The sequence below is a fragment of the Anabrus simplex genome, chromosome 2, assembly GCF_040414725.1.
Source record: "Anabrus simplex isolate iqAnaSimp1 chromosome 2, ASM4041472v1, whole genome shotgun sequence".
Taxonomy (NCBI): Eukaryota; Metazoa; Arthropoda; class Insecta; order Orthoptera; family Tettigoniidae; genus Anabrus; species Anabrus simplex.
In genome coordinates this window covers 1,045,720,636-1,045,747,006 of record NC_090266.1, presented here as the reverse complement: position 1 = coordinate 1,045,747,006, position 26,371 = coordinate 1,045,720,636, and positions in this window count along the sequence as shown.

Here is a 26,371-nt window from a genome sequence, read left to right as displayed (position 1 = left end):
ACGCTTGTGTGGGCCTTCCTCTCCTCCTTTTACCCTGCGGGTTCCAATCCAGTGCCTCTCTCTCAATAGCTTCGTTCCCTTTCCTCAACGTTGTGATGTTTGGGACATCACTGCATGTTTTTAATTATTGAACTATGTCATTAATTGATAAGATGTGTATATTTAATCAATGATAGGTCATGTTTAAATATGTTTAAATATATAGGGTTTTTATCATCCATTTCAATCATCATTTCATTTCTTTGTATCGCGGCTATAACGTATTCTGAACGAACAAATTATTCGGTAAAGTATTTCAACATCATGCATATTTATAACTTGCAGTAAATTTTCCAATAGCCGTTGTGAGGTGACCAGAGTCAGCAGGCTAATTTCAGCCCAATTCCAGGAAAAGTACGTCATCGAGGTTACGAGAGTTGATACATTATTAACACCCACTTTTCAAACTCCGCTTCGGGACGCTTTATTTCAGCGGGAAAGTTCAGCCTATGTGAATGAACGTAATGAAGCAACGTGATGGATTCACAGCAATACATCGGAGAAGGGATGAGACCTCGAATCTTACTGGACCATGTGATATGGCTGATGGAAGGAGACTTTTGAACCGATATATACCACCGACAAGAGCTGGAGAGGACATTAGCATTCTTATTCACATTCACATTCTTATTGTACATTCTGATTCTCACTCTTGGAAGAGACTCTTACTACGATTCTACGTCTGCACGTCGGAGAAGATTTTAACTTAGTTCACTTCGCATCTGAGTATATTCTACTCAAAAGTTACTCTCATTGGGACTTGTTATCTCAATGACTAGAGGTAGTCAACGGGAGACCGGTTTTGACTAGTTAGGGGAGGAGAGCTTTTATTATGAATTTAGCTACGCTACTGTTCCGTAATATGGAAGAATACGAGTGTATGCTCCCCATGAACATAACCCATGGTGGTTTTGCATTTAAAATTAGGACTCATTACGACTTTACGTAAGGAGTACAGTAGGATGTGTTAAAGACAGGAAGTAGGACTGGAATCCAACTACAGATGAAGCAGCCGGCACGAGAGATCCTCATATCATCAGCTTCAAGACAACAGAGTCTACAATTGGTGAGCTAAAGGCATAAGTTACTGCAAGACTTCGCGCAACAGTTCATTTTTAAAATTAATTTCATTCAATTTTTATTTTGCTTCCGTAAGTTCAGATTTCGTTAAAACGCCGTTACGTCACGTTTCTCATCTTAATAAATAGCTGTTTTAATTTTTTTGTTCTGAAATTATTATTATTATTAATGATCCTTAAATTCCAAGTTAGTGTACTTAATGATTTGTGTTCCGTTCACCTCACCCCTGGGAGTTTTTGAGTCTTATTACGAATTATTATTATTATTATTATTATTATTATTATTATTATTATTATTATTATTATTATTATTAATTATCTACTTTTGTTTTCAAGCCATAAGCTTGAAGACTGGCGCCCTTGGGATACTGTTTATGGAGAAACAATGACATATCATTTATTTATTTTAATATTAAAGTGACCCGGCCGCCTCTGTGGTGTAGTGGTTAGCGTGATTAGCTGCCACCCCCGGAGGTCCGGGTTCGATTCCCGGCTCTGCCACGAAAATTTGAAAAGTGGTACGAGGGCTGGAACGGGGTCCACTCAGCCTCGGGAGGTCAACTGAGTAGAGGTGGGTTCGATTCCCACCTCAGCCATCCTGGAAGTGGTTTTCCGTGGTTTCCCACTTCTCCTCCAGGCGAATGCCGGGATGGTACCTAACTTAAGGCCACGGCCGCTTCCTTCCCTCTTCCTTGCCTATCCCTTCCAATCTCCCATCCCTCCACAAGGCCCCTGTTCAGCATAGCAGGTGAGGCCGCCTGGGCGAGGTACTGGTCATACTCCCCAGTTGTATCCCCCGACCAAGAGTCTGAAGCTCCAGGACACTGCCCTTGCGGCGGTAGAGGTGGGATCCCTCGCTACGTCCGAGGGAAAAACCGAACCTGGAGGGTAAACAGATGATGATGATGATGATGATTAAAGTGACCCGCCACGTTATAATTTTGTCATACATCTGGGGGCCAAGTGGGTACGTCACAACGTGCCCTATCCATTTCCATTTCCGCCGCTTTATCTGCATGGCCATCTCGGTTTCACCTGTCCTTCTGCATAGTTAATGATTGGAGATTACTTCCGGCCAGTAGATGTTTAGAATCTTCCTTAAACAGCGGTTGGAAAAGGTCGGCTGATCAACCTGATGGCATGATTTTCAGGATACTTACTTTCAAAGACATGGCCATTCAGTGAAAGAAAACTGCCATCTCTTATATTTCTTAAACTTGGAGGTAATCACTTTAGTCACTTTCCAGGTCTCGGACCCATATAGTAGAACAGCCTTGACATTACTTCGGAAGATGAGAAGTTTGGTCATGATAGATATTTTGTTGTTCTTCCATACCGGATAGAGCCGAACAAAGGCACTATTTCCTTTTTGTATACGTTGAGAGACATCCTGTACTGCTCCTCCATCTTTGGTAACTACACTGCCCAAATAGGTGAAACTATCCACATCCTCTATATGTTCATCACGGAAGACAAGTGGGGTCTAGTTTGTTGGTGTTCGTCCTTAGGGCCTTGGTCTTCTATTAGTTGATCGTTAGTCCCACCGTTCTTCCTTCTATTACCAAGTCTTCAATCTTTGATTGCATTTCACCATGTGCCTCAGACAGGAGACACACATCGTCAGCGAAGTCTAGGTCTTCTAACCTATTGCCGACTGGACTACACAGCTTGTTTATTTTAACTACAATTGCATATCTATGTATTTAAAAATAATTGTTACCTCATAGCCTGATTCGTTTTTATCGTAGATTAAGTATGCAAAACTCCAGTGGTGGTTAAGTTCAATATCTATCTATCTATCTATCTATCTATCTATCTATCTATCTGTTAGTCTCTCTGTCTTTTTGTTTGTTTAAAGATGGTGGACATCGACTAAACAAATTTCCGGAAATCCGTTATTTAATTTCTGAGATAGTATGGAATGCATTAGGCTATGTATTAATTGATTAGCGTAGCAATTTACAGCAAATATGAATTGATTAGCTGTATGGGAGGACCATATATGGTAAAAATTGTGCGAAATGTAATTTCTGAACTTTTATGTTCCATGAGCTTTAAATAAACGTGAATATTGTAACATCAGAAGCTTCAGTACTTAAATCAGAGCACCTTAAGAACAGTAACAGGCTGGCAGACAGTCGATGTCTATTTACTTTCGAGAACCTATGTAAATTTTAAAATGTGTATAGATGCACATCATCAGTGATTTGTTCTCGTCCAGTAATACGATTGATTAGCTAAGAGCCAAGTTCTTATCTTTCATTTCACGCATCATCCACTTAAAGACTGCATAATGACCAACTAATGGCAGTATACATATGCTCAGTTCTTTATCTTGTAGGAAGATGTGCATACAAAAAAGGAATAAAATATTATTGCCTCAATTTCTTCTTCTTCTTCTTCTTCTTCTTATTATTATTATTATTATTATTATTATTATTATTATTATTATTATTATTATTATTATTTTCCGACTCCTTGGCTGAATGGTCAGCGTTGAGGCCTTCGGTTCAGAGGGTCCCGGTTTCGATTCCCGGCCACGTCGGAGATTTTAATCGTGTTTGATTAATTCTTCTGGCTCGGGAGCTGGTTGGTTGTGTTTGTCCCAACACTCTCCTCTTCATATTCACACAACACACCACACTACCAACCATCACAGGAACACGCAATAGTTATTACATCCCTCCACATAGGGTTGGCGGCAGGAAGGGCATCTGGCCGTAAAACAGGGCCAAATGCAACTGTGCGACACAGTTCGCACCATTCGCTGGCGCCATCAAGGACCACGTTAAGTCTTGTTGCATTTGACACTGAACTTGGCCTTCTTTAGAGCCCAAATTTCCCTCATTCTTTGTGAGTGGGCCTGCTTACGCTCCTCTGTCCAAGGGGCACCGTGTCTTCTCTTCGGTTGCTCGTCTCGGTTTAGCCCGTTCGTCAATATTTTCTTGTGGAAGAGATCTCTGTTAAGGGCGTCTTCGGCTGAGATATGTAGCATTTGCAGGTCTTCTTTGGTATTTCTAAACCAGGCAATTGTGGTTTTGGGGTTTGAATCAAAAAAATGTAAGATTTCTTTAGATAACTTTCTTCCGTCCATTCTTTTCAGATGACCATAAAATCGTGCCCGTCTTTTTCTGATTGTGTCGGTAATTTTCTCTATTTTGCTGTAGACTTCCTTGTTGGATCTCTTTTGATGGATTCCATTTCTGTACTTCGATCCCAAGATTCCTCTCACAATTTTGCGTTCTCTTTTCTCCAGTTCTTCAAGGAGTCCTTTGTTGGCATTTAGAGACAGGGTTTCGGCTGCATATAGAACTACTGGCTTCAGAACTGTTTCATAGTGACGTATCTTGGTGTTTTGGGAAAGGCATTTTTTGTTGTAGATTGTGAGGGATGTTTGGTAGGCTATTTCCAGTTTGTGTACTCGCTCCTGAAGTGCTTCTTTGTCCAGTCCATTTTTCATGATGATCTCACCCAGGTATTTGAATTTGTCTACTCGCGTGATGTCCCCGTATTTTGTATGGAGTCTTGGTGGAGCCTCTTTGATGTTAGTCATTACTTCTGTTTTCTCAAACGATATCTGCAAACCAGTTTGTTCGGCAATTTCCTTTAAAATTCCAACTTGAGTTCTAGCGGTTTCTATGTCGGTTGAGAGAACAGCAATATCATCGGCAAATGCTAAGCAGTCTGTTATTATTATTATTATTATTATTATTATTATTATTATTATTATTATTATTATTATTATTATTATTTATAAATAGTATTCACTATTAAAATTAATGTGGGCAACGTACTTATTTAATATTTCGGGTAAATACATCTTTTCCTTCATATTTTTGGTATTTTTTTCTAATTGTAAGTAATTTTTGAGTAGTATTTGTCATGTTATAGGGTGTACCAGGTACTTTCGGAAGACATCCCTGCTTATCTCTCCAGCAATTTTCGTCACCTTGGTTCTTTACATCTCCATGATACTCGCTCAGTGTCCCTCCTAGAAATACCTGTCCACCGAACAACCACATACCATCGATCATTTACTATCACCGCTTCGGGATGGTGGAATGCTCTTCCCAAAGACATCAAGGATGCTGCATCAAAAAGTATATTTAAAACCTCCTACCAGCAGTTCCTCGTTAAGTGCTTCCAGCAAGGTACAGTACCTGTATGAGTGGAACGAGTGATTGTGTGTGAAAATGATATGAGATTATTGCACAATAAATTAAATATTGGTTTAATATGATAAATGAAATTAAATTAAAAACATCCATATTGTATTTACGAAGTAGAAGTAGTCTAAAAATAGCTAGTAGTAAGTACAGTATTTAACTTAGATCTAGTCATGCAGGGATACAATCAGTTAAATTTCATTTAATATTTTTATTAAGGTTACTAGTATGTTTTACATTCGTATTTCTTTTGTTGTGTATTGAATTTTTTTTCAAACCTGTATTATGTAGGCAGTTACTTTTTCTTTCTTTCTTTCTTTCTTTCTTTCTTCTTTGCGTGTATATATTCAAATTTTTGTCATAAAAATTAGCGTTATTTGTAGTTCTTGGTATTTTAAATTAATCACTGTCATTATATGGAATAATAACAATATGTGTGTGGTTAAGTGTAAGAAAGGGCCAAGAGCCCTAACTTCGCCACAGAAAATAAAGACTTTATCTATCTATCTATCTATCTATCTATTTATTTACATTTATTAGTGCATCAATATGAAAGGCGTGGATTGTTCTCAAGAATAGGTATGTTTACTGCTCTTCGTCACTCTTGAAGAACGTAGAACAAATTGATGACATGCGAAACGACAGTGAAATCGATTTAGTGTCACTTGCCGTGTTTTGTAACCTTTCTGCGAAGAAGTACAAAATGTGACGCAAAATATATACATTTTTATTCGTATAAAATGTAAGGCTAGTTTTGTACTGAGAAACGATGTGTTGCATAATCAGAGTCATTCTGTTTTACGTCAGGTGTAACAGGCCATTCCATCCATCTATGTACAAGACTTCACGCCCTGCTGCATAGGAATACAAACTGGACCGCGTAAGGTTGCACACACACGTCAGATGTACTAGCATTCTGTGGCTAATCAGTGATAAAATTAAGTACGCTATTTCCCTGCGTTACGAGGACTTCAGCAGAGTTGTTACTACAAGCACTAAAACGACGGTGGTTGGTAGGCTGTTTCATGTAAAAAGCTAAGGAAAACTTGACAAATATACAGGGTGAAGCGAAATTCGCGCACTCGGGCGTCGCAGCGTGATTCCTCACATGCCAGCAAAAAAAAAAAAATGTCTCACAAAAGTTCGTCCTGCGAGTATATCCGGCAGAAAAAGAACGTTGAATAGCGGCAATCTGGCAACACTATAACCACATGTCTGGTAATTACCTCTGTCAGCACACTTTAGTCGTGCTGTACAGTTGGTGCAGTGGATAGGGTTTTTAGGTTAGCATGCAGGAGGTCGAGGGTTCGATCCTGGGTTCAGGCGCACTTTTTTATTTGCTAATTTCCATCGGACATTACATACTGCAATACAGTAAGACACCGTTTCTTCGGTCACATGTATCCTACATTTACAAAATTTAGTAACGCTGAACACGTTGTAACGCATTTGGTAGATGAAGTGGTGCGAGTAAATTCACGCCCACGACGTGGAAAGGGCGTCTTTCAAAGCTGACCAATGAAAACGAATGTTCGTGCATTTATAGGATCATAGTATGTAAATGCAAATGGTTTATAGAGGAAACGCCGTAATCGCTGTTAACGATTAAGATGCCAGATACCATGCCGTCTGGACTACATTTACGAAATAGAAAACATACGCCTCAAACCAGGATCGACCCCCTCGACCTCCTGCATAGCAACCCAAAACTCTATCCTCTGCACCAACAGTACAGCACGACTAACATGCGCTGATAGAGGTAGTTACCCTACATGTGGTTACAGGGTTGCCAGATTGCCACTCTTCAACGTCCTTTTTCTCCTGGATATACTCGCAGGACGAACTTTTCTGAGAGACATTTTTTATTGCTGGCATGTAAGGAGTCACGCTGCGTCGTCCGAGTGCGCGAATTTCGCTTCATCCTGTATATTGAGTGTCTATTAACTTTGATGTTCTGGACCTGCCATGTTATCTGTACCTTCATATAGCCTGGAACATGACAATACTTGCAATCCAAGTTAAGTGACTAACTCTGGTACACTCTTCGGCGGACATTGGAGTACTACAGATTGGCGAGGGAGCAATGAGTGATATATAAGTGAAATAGAAGAAGGATCGAGTGAAGACATAATGTTTAGTTGATTAGTGAGATGCAGTTAAGTGCTCTGGATATGAGGAGGTGGTAGTAAGTGGTAAAGTTTGGGTTAAGTGGAGTAGGAAGTGAAATTTTGGTTGCACGTGAATCTGGGCTAATAGTGAGGTTAAGTAATGTAAGTTTGCATACCGTCTAGTTGAACAAAGAGCCTGCCAAAGTCAATCATCCCACGACCGTGATACCAGTAAATGTCTTGGCGCACATATTGCAACGGTGGTTTTTCTCGCCAGTGTGAACAACTGACTGCCAATATTGCATAGGTGTCTTCCCTTACCAAAGTGAGACTAACTCTGGTAAAAGAGGACCATCTAGTAGCTATGCTAGATGTGACCTTCCTCACGATTTTTCATATAGGCCTACTGTGTATACTTGGAAAATGCCGCTAAAGAATATTATTTCAAGTCTCTGGACATGTACTTATACTCAAGTCTGCCTGATGGCTATCGCCGTGAAGTTCTTTATGGTCTGACACCGTGTCTAGCCAGTTGAAGTCCCATTGGCGGAAAAAATCACCATCCGAATGTTAGCCAGCTGGTGATTCTGCCAGCGGATGAGGACGTTAAGCCTTGAGCGAACATCTTGGTGTTATTCGGCATGAGTAGGCTCTCCGCTATCCAGGGTTTCACCCTCCCCATAGCTCATTATCGCAATGGTCATCATGACACACTACACAATATAAGATGCAATCTTCACACTGGGCGAAGAAACACAAACTTAGCATAATGATCTTCGCCTCCCAGGCAAGGAGTAACTAACTTCTTGAACAATGATGGTACGCACAAAAAACTGAAGATCCCAAGCTGCCTATTATCACGGCCAAGAGAATCGAATGAAATGCTTGTGCATTAGAACACGCACACATACACAAAATCAAATTCAAGCTAGCCTAGAATCCTACAGATACCCTCAAGTATTAACCATACACTCTTCTTTGGCAAAATGACGATTTCTTTTTAACCAATAAATAAAACAATTCATATACGTAGGTTTGAAATACAAGGAGCATTCCTTGAACATTGTACTTCCTGTATGAACAGTCGCTGAAAAGAAGAATGGGCGCGTGGTACTCGTATTTGTAAGTTCTTCGCAGGTACACTTTTCTCACAAACTATAGATATTATGTTTTTGTGGATATCTGCAGGGGAGGTGAATTATATTTTGATCATTCTTTCTTTCTTTCTTTCTTTCTTTCTTTCTTTCTTTCTTTCTTTATCCACTTACCCTCCAGGGATAGCCTTTCCGTCGGACTCAACGAGGGATCCCACCTTTACCGCCTCAAGGGGAGTGTTCTGGAGCGTGATACTTAAGGTCGGGGAATAAATTGGGAAGGAGGACTAGTACCTCGCCCAGGTGGCCTCACCTATTATGCTGAATTGGGGCCTAGTGAGGGGATGTGAAAATTGGAAGGAATAGACAAGGAACAGGGAAGGAAGCGGCCGGGGCCTTAAGTTAGGTACCATCCCGGCATTTGCCTGGAGGAGAAGTGGAAAACCACTTCGAGGATGGCTGAGTTTGGAATCGAACATTCCTCTACTCAGTTGACCTCCCGTGGCTGAGTTGACGCCGTTCCAGCCGCGGTACCATTTTTCAAATTTCGTGGCCGGGAATCGAACCCGGGCCTCTGGGGATGGCAGCTAATCACACTAACCACTACACCACAGAGGTGGCTATTATATTTTGTTAATAATTAAAATTAAGTCTTGTATGAAATGTGAGGAACATAAAATACCGTGCCCTCATTCAAGTTTGAGATACCATACAACTTTGCACCGCACGTCGTTAGAAATATTATTTTCTGTTAGAGAAAGAGATGGATAACGAATTGCCATTGCCCGCGCAGTGTTTGTATTACGGCATTCACTCGACCTCCCGATGCGTAAATCACAAAATATACAGGAGTGGAAAGCACATAAATTCGTATGCAATGTGTGTTACCTTTTGTTCTCATACAGCGAGTCACACATCATTTCAACCTGGAATTTAATTGTAAAATGATGTCAAGTCACACCTAAATACATGTCAGAGTCGTGGATGCCGGAACAGTATATTCTCATTGGCAGTCTAATAAAACCATGTTTAAGTTTATTCTCGACCTATTTAACACAAACATTGCAGATTTTCACAGTTCTCTTTTACAGGGCATCATATGTAGGAAGAGGGATGTGAAGTTCCATATGATATCTTCCTCCAGGGGCGGGGACGACTTACCCAGGTTATAAGAGAAAGCTCAGGTCACTCGGAAGGACGTAGATGTGATTCCCCGTCATAAAACAGGAAGATTTAGAAACGAGACTACCGAGCGAGTGGCCCTGGGTTCGATTCCCGGCGGGGTCGGGGATTTTAACGTTAATTGGTTATTTTCACTGTCTCGGATACTGGGTGCGTGTGTCGTCCTTAAACAAAAAAGAGAAGGAAAGAATGAGGAAAATAAGAAAATCTTCTTCTTCTACCGCTTTTCCCACACCTGTGGGGTCGCGGCTTCGAACTGTAGCGCGTATGTGGATTTGACCCTGTTTTATGGCCGGATGTCCTTCCTGACACAACCCTATATGGAGGGATATAATCACTATTGCGTGTTTCTGTCGTGGTTGGTAGTGTGGTATGTTGTCAGAATATGATGAGGAGAGTGTTGGGACGGACACATACACCCCGTCCCCGAGCAAGGAGAATTAATCAGAAGCGATTAAAATCCCCGACACGGCCGGGAATGGAACCCGGGACCCTCTGAATCGAAGGCCAGTACGCTGAACATTCAGCCAACGAGTCGGACAATGAGGAAAATAATAAAATATCAGTAAAATATTATTTTTTGAAGTTGGCCGTGCGATTAGGGGCGTGCAGCTGTGAGCTTTCGTTCGGGATATTCTTCGTTCGAACCCCACTGTCAGCAGCGCTGAAGATGGTTTTTCGTGCTTTCCCATTTTCACAACAGGCATATGATGGGGCTTTATCTTAATTAAGGCCACGGCCGCTTCCTTCCCACTCCTAGCCTTTTCTTATCCCATCGTCGCCGTAAGACGTATCTGTTTCGGTGCGACGTAAAGTAACTTGTAAAAAGAAAACAAGAAAGAAACGAGGCTAGCGTCAAGAACGACCTTGGGTGTCTGTAAGTAGCTGATCGATCAATCATGTGTGTTCGCATGCCGAGCGGGGATAATGTATCTCACAATCATGCTTGTTCTGGTGTTCTGCATGTGCTTGCAGTCAAAGACGCTGTCGTGACATTTATTTGAGCGGTTTTTAAGTGTGTATTTATGAACCACTGCCTTTGCTGGCGAGATGTAATGTTTACAGAAGTCTTCTGGTAAGGGCTAGAATAAATTTGTTATTTTCATTGAGCTGTCTCAGTGTCATCCTTGGCTTTGACAAAATGAAAGTGACTGAGGTATGAGTGATGCTAGCAATACCATTCCTTATGCAGCCAGTCCCTGTTATGAATGGTGGGAAAATATCACTCATAGGGTCGTTTGGTGCATGCATTTCAGTGGGATTGGCAGACTGATATGTAATAACAACTTCTAGCTCGGTGATGAAAGCAACGGGAAACTACCTCACTCCTCATTTCCCTAGTACGCATCTTCAGTGACGTCTAGGCCATATATGTATGACAGCTGTTGGTGGAGCTGTGGAGGATCAAACCAGCCTTCGGGCTGAATACCCAACATACGTACAGTACAACACATTTGTGAAGCAAAATGTGGATAACTTTGGAACGTGCTACAAGTGAAGTTCAGAATTATGTTTCTCAATACAATATTACAGCTGTACGAGGAGAGGACAAACAGCTTAAATAAGCACCGGAGATTGGAAAAGAATAAACGTGATAACCTCGCTGTTGGTATGGAGCAGATGTTTGGTGCGAACAGACTGAAAAAGTGTCACTCATAATACAAAGAAAGGCGGTGGTTAATATTTCAATCGTCCAGGTTAATTCCTCGGCGCAAATGCGACCACTCTGTCGAAGTTAGTGACGAGGTTAAGGATGGTGGAAGCCTTCATGGCCTGTGCTTATTTTTATAAACATCCTTTAAATACAATGCACAGGGGGGGGGGGGGGTAACGAACGAGATACTGGCCTGCCTGCCAAAATAAATGTTCGGGCCCCCTCAAATAAAATGTAAAACTTATCAATTACGTAATACTGTATAATTTTAATTAGAGCCGGTAGAAATAATGCGATATATTGTCAAGTTATATGAATAAAGGTATTATTCATTATCGTAAGATTAAAAAAGTAATGTTTAATAGATTGTATTAGACTGCTCCCGTGGTTTAACGACTAAGCTGCTCAACTGCCAACCAGGCACAACTTAGAAGTTGCTGCTTAACTTTAATTGGTTTCATTTTTCAGTAACTACAGAACTATACTCTACCGGGCGAGTTGGGCGGGCGATTAGGGGCACACAGCGGTGAGCATGCATCCGGGAGTTAGTGGCTTCGAATCCCACTGTCGGCAGCCTTGAAGAGAGTTTTCCATGGTTTCCCATTTTCACACCAGGCAAATGCTTGAGATGTACCTTAATTAAGGCCACGGCCGCTTCCTTCCCACTCCTACCCCTTTACTTTCCCATCATCGCCATTAGACCTATCTGTGTCGGTGCGACGTAAAGCAAGTTATATAAAAATAAAGAACTATACTCTGTAACCGATACCGAAATCTCGGTAATAATAATTTATCCGATCACAACACAGAAAAATATGCGAACAAAATTAAATCATAAACTGTTGAAATAATATTTGAAAAAACATCAAACCGTACAACTGGGAAGTCTATTATTAACTTCACGCTAAGAGAGCTCGCTCGAAACTGATTTCACTGATTGTTAGTACACAAACTTCTTATTGGCGTAACACCTGGTTGTCGAATAAATGTGTGACAAAAGTTCAATGTTTTGCAAAAATTGTGCATAATACGATCTCGGGTGTACTACAGGGCAAGAAGGTATCATTTTGTAACTAAAATATGATATTTTGGTATCAATTTTCATTGCTGTAATTATTGTTAAATAATGTGGTGCAGGCCTTTTTTGAAGAGCGTGTCACGGTATTCCGAGAGACTGTAAGGGCAAGCATTTGTTTACAGCTGTGTTGTGTTACATTCAACACTGTAAACTGCTGCTAGATGCAATCAAGTGGCAATTCCTCTACGTATAAATGGTAAAGAAAACTATTTCGACTTATCTACACAATGGCCCTGATTATTTCCATGCAGAGTGACAGTAGGCTAGACGCAGGCCTTTCCATCTCGAGCACTTAGTGCTGGGGCGCACCAGTGCTGCACTCAGCAACACCGTCCCCCTAATTCTCCCCCTATCCCGCGCAGTGGTCGGTGCATGTGTGCGTAAGAGACAGTACATTCATTCTCATTCTCTCTCTGTGTGTTTCATTCTCAGTAGAATCTGTTCGATAGAACATACAGTGGAGCAGTTGGTTTCACCTTCGTTTAAAATGTCGTTTAATCCTTCATGGCTGGATTCATATTTTGTTCTCAATACCGAAGGGAAAGCTCAGTTTTTAATTTGCCATGTCATTTTAAGCGTACAGTCTTCAACCGTTCCACGACACTACCACAATAAACATGTTTCCACCTATGATGACATTGTTGGCGCAGCAAGAACCGAACAAATTGCTAAGTTAAAATCGGAATTGCTAAGTTCTTCAGAGATACGGAATAACTTACTCATTAGGAATTGTTTTACATGCAATTTAGGAGATTTGTTTTCGTTTTTGGTTTTGTAATATTAAGAAATGTTTAGAATTAGACTTAGATGTGCTGCTTAGAAAAAACACCGGGAGAGTTGGCGGTGCGGTTAGGGGCGCTAAGCTGTGAGCTTGCATCCAGGAGATAGTGGGTTCGAACCCCACTGTCGGCAGCGCTGAAGATGGTTTTCCGTGGTTTCCCATTTTCAAACCAAGAAAGTTCTGGGGCTGTTCCTTAATTAAGGCCACGGCCGCTTCCTTCCCATTCATAGCCTTTTCCTATCCCATCATCGCCATAAGACCTAATGCAAAAAAGGACCCACAAATATAATTATTTTAATTACTTTATCTCCCTGTCCCACAGATATTTGAACCCAATACTTTAGAAGGCGCAGTTCGAGCACGTTATGGACTATTGTTACTCTGAAAATTTCAAAAAACAGATGTTTTCAATTCTGAATTTAAATAAATGGAGAACTAGGATTTCTCCGTCCGATGCGGACTTAAGAGGCTGTACTTGGAATTTCAACCGCCAAATCGATTGTACCCATTATTGGTAAATTAGTTGCAGCAAAAAGATGTCAGCAATCGACTTAAACTCTAAATGTACATTAAGGCAAACGCAAAGTATGTACAGAATAAATTGTGTGTTTACATGTTCACAGAACTGTCATAAATAATGTTGTTTTCATAAGCTGCGCACTGACTTGACGACCTGTGGTTCTGCCTCTGTCACTTCCCATCCTTCCCCCACCACCTCAACGGTGCCATAGCACTAGTGTTGGTTACTGAATGCATGATTCGAAGCAGTGTATCGATTCATTCAAGTGTCCGAGTGAATCGATTCACAGGAAAGGCGAGCTCACGGCACACGATTCAGCTTACTCCCAGCGAACAGTGCTGAGTGGCGCACTCACTGGACGTTGACGGGGAGCCGAGCTTCCGCTGCAGCGAGACAGTGTATCATGGCACATCGAAAGAATCGTGAACGAGCGCGGCTCAGTGAGACACATGATACACACGGCTCCTTATCGGCTCACTGGACGCTGGAGGGTGGCGGAGAGCCGAGCTTCCGCTGCAGCGAGGCATACAGTGAATCATGGCACATCGAAAGAATCGTGAACGAACGCGGTTCAGTGAGACACATGATATACACGGCTCCTTATCGGCTCACTGGACACGCGGAGAGCCGAGCTTCCGCTGCAGCGAGACATACAGTGAGCCATGCTAGACTGAAAGAATCGTATGCTATAATGGACTCTCGAGCTCAGCTCATTTGAAAATAATACCCATTTGCATTCACTGTCCTCTTCTTACAGGGAGGTTTAAATAATAGATGGATTTATTTGCAGTGTTAAAAAGGTAGTCGTCCGCCTCTGTGGTGTAGTGGTTAGCGTGATTAGCTGCCACCCCCGGAGGCCCGGGTTCGATTCCCGGCTCTGCCACGAAATTTGAAAAGTGGTACGAGGGCTGGAACGGGGTCCACTCAGCCTCGGGAGGTCAACTGAGTAGAGGTGGGTTCGATTCCCACCTCAGCCATCCTGGAAGTGGTTTTCCGTGGTTTCCCACTTCTCCTCCAGGCGAATGCCGGGATGGTACCTAACTTGAGGCCACGGCCCCTTCCTTCCCTCTTCCTTGACTATCCCTTCCAATCTTCCCATCCCTCCACGAGGCCCCTGTTCAGCATAGCAGGTGAGGCCGCCTGGGCGAGGTACTGGTCATACTCCCCAGTTGTATCCCCCGACCAAGAGTCTGAAGCTCCAGGACACTGCCCTTGAGGAGGTAGAGGTGGGATCCCTCGCTAAGTCCGAGGGAAAAACCGAACCTGGAGGGTAAACAGATGATGATGATGATGAAAAAGGTAGTCACAACATAATTCTGAAGTAGCTAGTAAGTAGGTAGGCTATTGGTTATACTATTTATTAGTTTAATGAATCTTAGTATTATAACTTAGTTGACATTTGACAATTAAACTCGACTCTAGCCTGCCCTATGACTATGAGTCATGCTCATGAGTCATGACCACTCAAAAGTACCTGTTTTATATTGGGAAGAACGGCTCAGTATTTTCTCAGTTCATATGTCACATCGGTGCACCAGACTTCAATCATATGTGGACAGACGCAATAACAGTATGTTGAATAAGAAAACCAGCGGGCTACTGTACATCTCGGGTAGCCTATACAAAATATGACGATTTAAAAAATCCTCAGCTGATAGAAAAATACTTTTTAAAAAAAGACTGAGCGAGTTGTCGTGCGGTTAATATCGCGTGGCTATGCGCTTGCATTCGGGGGATGGTGGGTTCGAATCCCATCGTCGGCAGCCGTTAAGATGGTTTTCCGTAGTTTCCCCATTTTCACACCAGGAAATGCTGGGACTGTACCTTAATTCAGGCCATGGCTGCTACCTTCCTAACCTTTCCCACCCTGCGTCGCCGGAAACCTTCGATGTATTAGAGTAACTAGCATTTTTTCTAAGAACGGAGTTCATAGTATGAAGACCAGATGGCAGCTGCGAGCACTGAATGCTGTTGCTGCTGTCTTACCAGCACATACTACACAGATGCAGTAGGAGCGGTGACCAATGAGCCGTGAAGCGGATCACTGTATCGATTCAGTAACGTGAACGGAATCAAATGAATCGATTCAGTAAAATGAATCGAATGTCTCATCACTACATAGCACAGCACCGGGGCTGCTGCCGGGGCCGGCCGGGGCCGTCGGAGCACCTCAGTTGGAATCGCTTGGGCTAGATACACATATTACCGGGCGAGTGGGCCGTGCGGTTAGGAGCGCGCAGCTATGAGCTCGCATCCGGGAAATAGTGCGTTCGAACCCCACCGTTGGCAGCCCTGAAGGTGGTTTTCCGTGGATTCCCATTTTCACACCAGGCAAATGCTGGGGCTGTACCTTAATGAAGTAATGAAGACCAAGGCCGCTTCCTTCCCATTCCTAGGCCTTTCCTCTCCCATCGTCGCCATGAGACCTATCTGTGTCGGTGTGACGTAAAGCAACTAGCAAAAAAAAGTAGATACACTGAGCCATACAGTTCATGTGCCAATAGTATGGATTTTAACATTAGATATTGGGATTACCTGAGACCACCATGGAAGTCATTGTATAATAGTTTATTTTATAAGAGAGTCCAGAGGAAGCATTTCTCGTGGGAACATAGCAGCAGAATCATTATGAAAATTCCAGAGACTCATAAAAAGAATTTATTGCCCAAGCGAAGCTTCTTAATTGAGAGCGGGGACGCGCACCATGTCGCGGGCTAGCTAACATTTGGAGGGAAGAAGGAATTAATTTTATATATCTGGCTACAGAAGAGATGCATTGGATCTGATAAGAGAATTGCAACCTGCATAATTTCTGCTAAATTTTGATATGCAACATGGCTATAATTATAAGTGCATACGTTAAGTGTGGTACTTGACGCTCTTCGTGCGGGAGAAACTTCGAGTCGCGGGCGCGGTTTATCCAGAACGCCACCAAGCGAGCGTGGTAACGCTAGCCTGATTATAAATACATGACCGCCTAGTGCGCCAGATTCATTCATTGACTGTACGGCTGCTTGAATGAGGTCATCACGCTGCGAGTCGGCATCGAGAATAGCGTCTTCTCTTCAAGCTGCACACACACCTAGCACGATTGAATCTGGGAGAAAGTAAGTAATCAACCTGCATAATTAAGCTGAATTCTTGATATTACATGTGCTGATCTGCTGTCATGAGAAGAGGTGCTGCCAATATCAGGCTGTTTGACTAGTAGCTTCATATTTCTTTGAGGTCCAATTGTAACTAACGTAACGCATGAATTAATGAAGGCTCAGGGTATTTCTGGGATCTAGAAGTTCGGTCCGAGTGAAAGGATAAGATAATATTGTTACCGAGTTTGATGAAGAGAACATTGGTGTACCAAGTCCAAATTCAGAACATGACTTGGTCAAAGTAACGTGTGAGACATGGTTTTAGTGGAAACAGGCATCGAATCCGGATGGTGTGTAATAAGACATTTCTTTACAGTTTCCCCTACATCAACCCAGTATGAGCTACTGCACACTCATGGCGAGGAAGCGGTAACGAGAGCTGAAGAAGACAAGAAGTCGGCACGACATCGGGAATCGACCCGGGAACATCTGGCGTACCTGCTCAGCACGACGTCGAAGGAGACATCTTCCAACCATCTAAGAAGCTGCAAGAAATGTTCTCGCCAGCTAGAATGTCTCCAGTCGTCCGCCTGTATCTGCTGCCAGCGTTGCAGCCTGTCATGATGTGGTAATTCCAGTGGTCCATATGGGGGGCCGCTCCGTCATGTTCATCGATCATTTCAGGTCAGAGCTTTCCAATTTGTAATAAGCATGTAATTTAACTTCAAACAGGAACAAGGTTGGCCGTCAGCCAACATGTAAATGTATATCAGGATATATTCTTTGTAAAGTATAGCTGTGCCCAGGACTCGAACTCAGTATATTAGTGTAGGTTGTAGGTTGTATATTCCTTGTTTGTGTGATTACATTTCTATTCGGTAGTGTCATGATAGTGTACTTGTGTCTCCATTGTTCATGTAGGATCATCTTGGTCATGTTAGCGATGTCAGACAGACAGATACTGTTTATAGTGCAGCGTCAGGGCATATTTCTTTGTTGTCGTATGTAAGTTATTGGAGATCAGGATTTACCCCCTTAAACTCACCTAGGTTAACGTGACAGGATGGGCGTGCCATTATGCTTGAGAAATATGGGCATTATGCAAGTAGCTGACTGTGTGCATTGATATAGAGAAAGCCCCAGCGCAGATTAAGAATGGGTTATATGAGTTTGATACGCCTTAATATGGCCATGTGATTATAGCGCACTGGATTGTGCCCTTGTATACTTATGGATGAACCCAGTAGTGGCAGAAATGAGATTATGATGTATTGTTTGTGACATTGACACGATAGCGTGTAGCCCATGTATAATTAACAGAGCGCTAGGGAAGCCAATTTACGAGAGGTACGGTGAAAGCGAAACTTTCCTTGCAATCAGCTTCCCCGGCAGTCAGCTGAGCGACTCATAAAAATAAGAATGGCCGCCGTCCGTCTCGTGCGAAGTGCTGGTGAGGGGTTGAAGTGTCTGACGTCACGGTCTTGGAATGCGGCAGTATTAGCTGCCTGCGGTCGGTCGAGTGTTTTGAGGGGAAGGACGACCTTGATGTTACGCTGCTCGTAGAGATTTCATTTCCGTGTGTTTTGCTTCATTTTAAACATCTTGCCCGTTGTGTGTTGAACCTAGGACGATGGAGTTGTGTTCCTATTATTTTTAGGTGGACATTGGATACCTTGCTCTTTGCTGGACCAGGGATCTATACTGGATCCGAGCACTGTACATAGCATGTTTATATTTGTTAGCTCCAGGGTTCGATGTACTGAGGCAGAGTATTTTTATGAGTAGGAGGTTGCTGTCAGACGAGTATTTGTGCAGATATCGGTTTTTCCCTTACTCCATTATTTATGCCATGATTCCATGCTTGTTACAGCCTTGCTGTTTCGTGAAGGTAGTGAACTGGTAGTCTACGGCTCGACATTTTATTTGCCCCATTTATGTTTGTAAAGCTCATGTATTTGTAACTGTTTTGATTTTTTTTGTAATAAATCCCTTATTGTAAAACTTTGAATGCAGCGAAGTTTTCTTATATATTTTTTTTAGTAGGATTTGTTCTTACCCTGCATTTTTCGTATCCACTTATCTTATTTCGCCCTTGTTTATACCCCGATACTCTGATTCATGTTCTAGTGAGTTGCTGAGTGTGGATATGTATCGCAAGGTAAGCTATGTGCCAGAATACACGCTTTGGTGAGCGTATTGGTCACTATAATGTTCTTGGTTCGATCTCGGCGTTTGCCTGACGGGAATCAAAAGCATTATAGGGCACACACATTATTCTTACTTTTTTGCGAGGAGACCGCGGGGCCCTTAAAGGCCCGATTCCACCTGCATTGCAGGCCTGCACGCCCTGACGTTACGCCCCTTACTATACCAGAGTGAACAAAGAACTGTGTCCGAGAGTCGAAAACATCACCACCGTTATTAAGAAACGAAGGTTAACCATTTATGGTCACCTGAAGAGAATGAACCCGCAGAGATTGGCGCACAAACTGCTCATTTTACAGGAAAAATGGAAAATCTCATCCCTGCTGGCTGAAGGTGGTGCACAAAGACATGCGGGTAAATGATATAAGACCAGAGGACATAATGGAGAGGACCATCTTGAGGTAGAAAGTTGCGAGGTTGAGGGATGATCCAGAGAAAGAACCTGTTAAACCACGGAAAATCTCGCCGGGTGATCGGCTGAAAAGGAGCGTGTACTTGAACACCTTTGGTAGTTTGTGTAACCGTAGCTGGCTGTATCGGTGTAAATAAAAAATGCTATACCATCCTTCTTCATATATCCCTTCATTTCTTTAGAGATACAAAAAATTGTCAGTTCCTTACTTGCAATAATTTTCCAACGTGACAATACTTCAGGTACTAGCGATTAAGACTTGGTTTTCCCTTCTTACCACTTTCCATAAAATCCCCTTTGACATTCAAATTCTACTCGAACGCATTGTGTCAAGCTCATTTTTCACCGCAGTTAACCAGTAATTCCACCTCAATAAATCAATACTGATCTGCATTTAGGGCAGCCGCCCAGGTGGCAGATTCCCTATCTGTTGTTTTCCTAGCCTTTTCCTGATTTATTTCAAAGAAATTGGAAATTTATTGAACGTCTCCCTTGGTAAGTTAATAGGAGGGGTGGAAAAGGGTGAAGAAGCGGTTGAATGCCTTTAATTCGTCGCCATAAGACCTATCTGTGTCGGTGCGACGTAAAGCCCCTAGCAAAAAAAAATGCCTTTAATGAGGATACTTATATCTCAGAAACTGAAGGTATTACACACCTGAAAATGGGTATTTGGGATCTCATTTAAAAACAAAGAAACCTGTATTTTTTGTTTTTGGAAAATCCAACTAATGGGGGTTAAACGGGAGTGACAAACTGGGCTGAATTTTTAGAAAGATTATAACTTCAGTGTATCTCAGAAACGTAAAATGTTACAGACGTAAAAATTAGTATTTGGAATCTCCTGTAAAAATAAAAAGAAACATAGGTGATTTTTTTGGAAACTCCACTTAAGGGGAACTAAAAAGGGGGTGAAATTTTAAAATGAGCATTTCTACATTATATATCTCAAAAACTTAACATGTTATGGAAGTGAAAAGTAGTATTTTTGATCTCTATTAAAAATAAAGAAATATGTATTTTTTTCGGAAAAACACTTGAGTGGGGGAGGGGGGTAAGAGTGAATGAAAAAGGGGTTGAATTCTTTTAATTACGATAATGGTATCTCAATAACTGAAGATGTTACAGACGAGAAGTTTGGTATTTGAAATCTCCTTTTAAAATAAAGAAATACGTAGTTTTTGTTTTCGGAAATCCACTTAAAGGGGGGGATTGAAAAATTAGTTGAAATATTTGCATGAAGATATTATTATCACAAAAACGAAAGATTTTGCAGACGTGAATATTGGTATTTGGAATCTTTTTTTAAAAAGTAAAGAAACACGTATTGTCAGAAAATCCAATGAAGGGGGCGGAGGTGAAAGGATTGAAAAATTAATTGAATTAATTGTATGTGGATACGCACATCTTTTAAAAACTTAAGTTGTTACATACGTGAAAATTGATATTTATATCTCCTTTAATAAAAGAAAAACGCGTTTTGGGGGAAAATCATCTTTGGTGGCGGGGTTGAAAAGGAGTTGAATTCCTTTCATGAGGACACATATCTCAAACCCGAAGATGTTAGAGTCGTGATAATTGGTATTTAGAGGATCCTTTACTATTAAAGAAACAAGTAATTTTCGCCGGAAAATTCCCTTCGGCGAGGAGTGTGAAAGGAAGTGAAAAAAGTGAATTATTTTGATGGGATACTCATATCTCAAAACTGAAGGTAACAGGCGTGAAGATTGGTATTTGGAATCTCCTTTAAACATACAGAAACACGCCTTCCTTATTCTTGGGGTGGGGGTGGGGGGTAAATCAACTTAACGTCGCTGTCAGTTGGGTGAAAAAGGAGTTGAGACCAATTGATTTTACTGTTCATAAGGTACTTATTCTGATCATAAACCGATCATTTTTAATTTTTCCTGGGTTCGTTTCCACGAGTTAGTTTACAGTAGATTCTCCTAGCATATAAATAAAAATGTAAACACATTTAAAATAAACGATAGGAATTATATTGACCGCGCAATTGTTCACATCTATAATAAAGTCAATAATGCACGGAAGTATATCATTCGCATCGCCAGAAATCCCGCGCATTTGCCTACGCGCAACAATGGTGCTGGTCACATTGTCAGTAATGACAATGGCAGCAGATGTAATTTACTGCCAAGTAGCGGTCTTGCATCTTGCTGTGGGGTCCAGAACATCAATAATAATAATAATAATAATAATAATAATAATAATAATAACCTAAATTCAACTAATATCACCCACCCTAATAATAATAATAAAAAATATATTCTGGACCGTCGTCAAAAGGTGCGGACCGCGCTGGAAACGGGTCCTGGCCGGGTAATGACTACGATTGCAGTCCGGCCACGGGTTCAGTACCGCCAAGGCACCCAAGACGACACCACGCCGGATTTCCTCAAGGATTTGATCCATATTAAAAATGCTTACAAGAAAAGATGGCAAAGATTTAGGGACCCAACTGACCGGGTGGAATACCTGGAACTAGCCCGGGAAGTACGAAATCGATTGCTGGAAAGAAGGATTGAAAAATGGGAGGAACTTTGCCGTAATCTCCCAGAAAACGAGTCAGATCGCAAATTTCGGCGGATTATATATAAATCGTTAAGCATTTAATTAATAAACTTCAGTATAATACCGTAGTGAAGCACGGGTATCTTGCTAGTATGAAACATTCTTTCGACGTGGTGTTGAAATGCCAACAGCAAAATTTCACCTTCTCCACTTCGATTCAGCTTTTACCATTAATTTCATTCTTAATGCAGAAGGCTATGACGAACGCCTATTGTAACCTACTGAACTAAAGGCAACACTAAACATGGTATGATTGAATTTTCACATTAAAAATTGTGTAAGGCTGACTGGAATGGTTTTGCACATTCTCACTTGTACACTGTGCCAGTACTTGACTGAATGATAAATGCTCTGGCTTACGAACCACGCGGTTTCGGGTTCAATTCACAGCTGAGTAAAGAGTTTTGAACTATTGGTTCATGCGGCTCCGGGACCGGGTCGTTTTCCTGACCTATCTATAGTGCTTCTACGACTAAGCATACCGACAGGCGAACTAAAGACGAGGAAGTGAAGTCTACGTTTTTAATATATATAAGGAAGGTAAGATAAAATAAAATAATGGTATTTGTTGGTAGCATAGCAGCGTGTGCTGCAATATCGAGGGAAGCTCTGCGGTATGTGACATCTTTCGACAACAGATTGCAAATGTAAATTTACGTTGATGGCCAACAATATTGTTGTTCTTTCAGACATCAGCCCGTAGACTGGTTTGATGCAGTTCTCCCTCCATGCCACCCTATCCTGTTCTAACATTTTAATCTCTATGACCGGGAGAGTTGGCCGTGCGGTCAAGGGCACGCGGCTGTGAGCTTGCATCCGGGAGATAGTGGGTTCGAATCCCACTGTCGGCAGCCCTGAAAACGGTTTTCCATGGTTTCCTATTTTCACACCAGGCAAATGCTGGGGCTGTACCTTAATTAAGGCCACGGCCACTTCCTTCCTACTCTTAGGCCTTTGCTATCCCATCGTCGCCATAAGACCTATCTGTATCAGTGTGACGTAAAGCAACTAGCAAAAATTAATCTCTATGTAACTACTGCATCCTACATCTGTTCTAATCTACTTGCCATATCCATACCTTGGTCTACACCTACCGTTCTTACCGCCTATCTAACTGAACAAGTCCCGGGTGTCTTAAGATGTGCCCTATCATTCTGTCTCTTCTTCTCGTCAAATTTAGCCAAATCGATCTCCTCTCACCAGTTTGATTCAGTAAATCTTTTTAAAGATACATTTTCAAGTTATTTGATGTTCATAAAACTAAATTATAATGGTCTTTGGGTTATACGCGTTATCTGGATTGCCTATATCCGAAAAAATAAAGGACTGATATATCCATCTCACCTTCTGCATTCTTCTGTAAAACCACATTTCAAAAGCTTGTATTATCTTTCTTTCTGAACTAGTTATTGTCCATATTTCACTTCCATTCTATACCACGCTCCATATGAAAGTATTCAAAAACACCCTTCTAATTCGTACATCAATGCTCGAAGTGAGCAAATTTCTTTTCTTAAGAAAGGCCTCCCTTGCTTGTGCTAGTCTACAATTTATGTCCTTCTTACTTTTCCCATCGGTATTTATTTTAATACGCAAGTAACAGTATTCATCTACTTCTTTAAGGCTCCATTTCCTTATCTAATATTACCTGCATCACCCGATTTCGTTGGACCGCACTCCATTACTTTTGTTTAGGACTAATTTATTTTCAATTTGTGTCCCTTCCCCAGGACACTGCTCATACCATACATGAATTTCTTCAGATCTTCTGCAGACTCAGATAAAATAACAATGAAAATCCACAGCCTGTTTTCAGTCATTCGACTGGGTCAGGAATGGAATGAATGAAACCCCGATCTAGCGGCGAACATAGGAATTGTGCCGGCTGCCGAAGCCTGTCGCACTCCTCTGGGGCGATGATTAATGAATGGCAGATGAAATGAAATGAAATTATATTAGAGAGTGTTGCTGCAATAGAATATGACAGGGAAAACTGGAGTACCCGGAGAAAAACCTGTCCTGCCTCCGCTTTGTCCAGCACAAATCTCACATGGAGTGACCGGGATTTGAAACAAGGAGCCCAGCGGTGAGAGGCCGGTGCGCTGCCGCCTGAGCCACGGAGGCTCACACTCAGATAAAATAACAATATCATAGGTAAATCTCACGGTTTTGAGATCCTCTCCTTGGATTGTGGTTCTTCTTCCAAATTCCTCTTCGATTTCCTTCACCGCCTGTTCTATATAAACATTGAAAAAGAGGGAGTGGGGGACAAACTGCAGCCTTGTCTCACTCCTTTCTGGCTTGCTGCTTCTTTTTAACAACCCTCGATTCTTATCATTGCAGACTGATTTTTGTGCAGATTGTAGATCTTGGCCTGATAGACACTACCATACCACAGTTTCTCGTGTACCCTCGTTGGGGATATTTACGGCTGATAAACGGTTGTGTTGACTTATAGACGCCATCTTTTATGGACTGTGTAATTTTTAGCTTTTTTGCGTTACATTTGTCGCGGTGCCACCTCACCTGTTTAAAGTCAGCGCGCTAAAGAGTGAGTCTTCAGGAACATGACGTATTTCCTAGCCAGCACGCTGACGAGACTGTAACGGCATTTTTATTTTCGAAGGCTCTTTCTTTTTCCACCTATGTGGTTTTTCCCTGACCCTTAATACCACGCCTCAACACCACCTTACTAACACAAATATCTGTCTCGTAGCATGTCTGAGATGGAAACAGGCCGATGCTTCTGTAGTATCATCTCCCACTCCTCCCTGCTGTCTCTTTCTTCTGACAACTAATAGCATGTCGGAGGCAATGTAGAATAGTGACGATTGCCACGCGGGGGGAGCGGCTTCCGGGGGCCACAGTGTTAGTTAGGAATCTGTGTCATGCATTCATAACCATTTTCTTGCCATTGTCAATTATTATGGGGATCAGTCCTTCTTGTCACTACCGGGCGAGTTGGCCGTGCGCGTAGAGGCGCGCGGCTGTTAGCTTGCATCCGGGAGATAGTAGGTTCGAATCCCACTATCGACAGCCCTGAAAATGGTTTTCCGTGGTTTCCCATTTTCACACCAGGCAAATGCTGGGGCTGTACCTTAATTAAGGCCACGGCCGCTTCCTTCGAACTCCTAGGCCTTTCCCATCCCATCGTCGCCATAAGACCTACCTGTGTCGGTGCGACGTAAAGCCTCTAGCAAAAAAAGCTTCTTGCCACTGCTAGGTGTGGCTCGGAACCACTAGTGCCCGGGCTTTGGGCCACAGGTTGGTCCCATGGTCCAGCAGCCAGTGGTCCCTGGTGCCAAGTCTCAGTGTGGAGAAGGGGATTAAGAGCCAATCCTTACGTAGTGTAGGGGGCTATCTTCCTCCACCTGTCGATGTCCCTCTCGTGCGGTGTTGCTGGAACACACTTGTCACTGCAGATCTTCAACTATGCTAAGATTGTTAGGTACAATATATTTACATATATACAGACGTCCGTTAGAGTGCAGTCTTGCTTGTCTACTCTCGTGTCCAGGATTCTACCTAAGTAAAGAACACAAAATAACCATCTAAAGTAGTACTACTGTCTTCGTTATTGGGTGCGGGCTAGTTTTCCGCTCTCATGTCTCTGTCGGTAGGCAGAGGTGGATTGATTCGTCCTTGGCTATCTGGCTGCGCTGCCATCGTCTTATTGTTTCTATCAATCTTTCTTCGCTTGGGTCCCTCGGGATGAAGACAGCTGTAATCATAGCAAACATATTTACATAGATACATGGTGTCTGCAGTATAGTGTGTTGTGTAATGTATAGGTGTCAGCTTAGGAGGGGGCCGGCTCTCGGCCTCCCGCCTCCTATCCCTGTGGTTGAACATAGTGTGTTTCGGTGTGGGGTTCTTGGTGTAAAGATCAACGTTGTAGCGTCCTATCCCACTTACTAGTGGGTTGATTCTGTTACCCCATGACTTGGTGTACATTCGAAGTGTTTGCTTACGAATATGATGTCTTATCGGGCGAGCGTTCGCTATTTTTTAGAGGTGCCATAATGTTGAGCCTCTATGTAGTTTAGCCGCTGCTTGAATGCATTTGTGTTGTATGTTTTCCAGCTTATCCAGGTTTGTCGTCGCAGTGAAACCACACGTCGAGGCTGCATAGATGATTATTGGCCTAATTAAGGCTTTATACATGTTTAAAGCTACCTTCGTGTTTATACTGGATTTTTTGTTCAGTATTTGATACAGCTGGCTTAGTCTTATGTATACTTCTCTCTGGATGGCTTTAATGTCATGTAGCATGGTAAGCTTTCTATCTAGAACTACTCCTAGGTATTTGGCTTTGTCATGCCATGATATATCCTGATTAAACAGCTTTAGCGGTTTAATATTGGCTGGCCTGTGTTCG